Source organism: Carassius carassius, unplaced genomic scaffold (genome assembly GCF_963082965.1).
Source record: "Carassius carassius unplaced genomic scaffold, fCarCar2.1 SCAFFOLD_191, whole genome shotgun sequence".
NCBI lineage: Eukaryota > Metazoa > Chordata > Actinopteri > Cypriniformes > Cyprinidae > Carassius > Carassius carassius.
Genome location: NW_026775067.1, coordinates 15,796 through 18,117, shown reverse-complemented (window position 1 = coordinate 18,117; position 2,322 = coordinate 15,796).

The window sequence follows — 2,322 nt, the reverse complement described above, 5'->3', positions numbered from 1 at the left end:
TCGAGGGAGTTAAATATGAAATTATGTTCGATCATGTCAAATGCCTTTTTAAAATCTAAAAAGAGAATATAGCCATCATCCTCAATATATTCACGATAATCTAAAATATCTAAAACCAATCTGATAATATTATGTATTGACCTACCTTTTATAAAACCAGACTGTAATTCACTAATTATTTGATTTATATTTTTCTTGAGCCTACTGGAAAATATATGCGCTAGAATTTTATAATCACAGTTGAGTAAAGTGATGGGCGAAGATTATCTATATGTCATGCATCTTTACCCGGTTTGGGGATAAGAGTAATTAGACCTTGTTTCATGGTTGAAGATAGTGAATTATTTTGGATACATTCGAGAAAGGCTTGAAATAATAGTTCCCTCAAATCTTCCCTAAAGAATTTATAAAATTTGGAAGTAAGGCCATCAGGGCCTGGAGATTTTCCTGAAGATAATTTATTTATTGCTTTATCTAATTCCTCTATCTTGATTTCAGCCTCACGCAAGTCTTTGAATTCCTGGTCTAACTGTGGTATGCTAGTGTGTATATTATCAAAGAGAATATTACAGTCTGATACAGAAAAGAATGAGCTATATAAAGAACTATAGAATTTAAAAATCTCTGAGGAAATCATTTTAGGGCAGGTACTTATAAGACCGTTCACATAAAGAGAATTTATGGCATTTTTCTCCTGTCGCCTTTTTGCAAGTCTGCAAAAATAATTATTACTTTTTTCCCCTTTCTCTATCCATCTTGCTCTAGATCTTACATATGCTCCTTTAGCTTTTTGAGTATATAAATCATCGATTTTGGATTGCAAGGATAAAATTTGTAATTTAGCTTCATTGTCCATTTCACTTTTATTACATAAATTGTTTAATGCTCTTGTTAATTCTAACTCCATTTGTGTTCTGGCCTTACTTAAATTTTTACTAAATTGTATAGAGAATTCCCAAATCTTGTGTTTTAAATATTCCCATTTACTTATTAATGAGATTAGGTCCTTATGCAATGCTATATCATTAATTATGGATTTAATTTGTGAGCAAAAATGTTGGTGTTTTAATAAATCGGCATTGAATTTCCAATAACCCTTGTTATGTGATTCTCTTTTGCCCGAGTTGAATGATATAGAGATACAACAATGATCAGTTAGAGGAGCTGCAGATATTGAAATATCTTTGATAAAGTCGATTAGGTTATTTGAGGTTAACCAATAATCAATTCTCGATTTGGAAGTCCCATTATCTCTGAACCAGGAAAATTGTTTAAGATTTGGATTCACAGCTCTCCAAGCATCCACTACATTATTATTCAAACAAAAATTAAAAAGGGTAACATTAGGGTGAGAGGTATTACATTTGGGCGGAAAACGATCTAACGCTTCATCCATAACCATGTTGAAATCTCCTCCTATAATAATATTATCAGTTGGGTACACAAGTTTCAACTCAAATAGAGAATCAGAAATTTCAGTGAGTAATTTGTTATTTAGAGGAGCACTGTTGTAGCCTAACACATTGAATAAAACAAACAAAACGTCATTAATGTTTATAACAACTGAAGCCCAATGGCCATTTGAATCTGTCTCTACCTTTATAATTTTGCCTGGTAGGTTGTTGAACAGTATTGCCAGTCCTGCAGAATGTGTAGATGCCTGGCTGAAGACGATTTTGTCCCCCCACTGACTCGTCCAGAACTTCACGTCATCAAGGTTGGAATGTGTTTCTTGCAAAAATACACAGTGTGAGTTTTTGCTTTTGCAAAAAAGAAAGAAAGCTTTTCTTTTAATAGAGTTACGAAGACCCCTTGCATTTAAAGAAATACAGGAAAAAGCTGATTTCACTGAGAACATTTAACTAACAGGAAACAAATAAAAAATAAAATAAATACGTAAAATAGGATAAACAATCAAATGAAAAATATGTAACCGTGCTCTAATGAACACAAAACAAGATATCTCTCAAACAGAGCACTGTAACAAAATCTCGCTCAACAGTAAGGACATAACAAAACATCCCACTTACACCTCATGCCAACACTTAAGGTAAACGAATGTCAAAGTCAAAGTCAAAGTCAAAGTCACCTTTATTTATATAGCGCTTTAAACAAAATACATTGCGTCAAAGCAACTGAACAACATTCATTAGGAAAACAGTGTGTCAATAATGCAAAATGATAGTTAAAGGCAGTTCATCATTGAATTCAGTTATGTCATCTCTGTTCAGTTAAATAGTGTCTGTGCATTTATTTGCAATCAAGTCAACGATATCGCTGTAGATGAAGTGTCCCCAACTAAGCAAGCCAGAGGCGACAGCG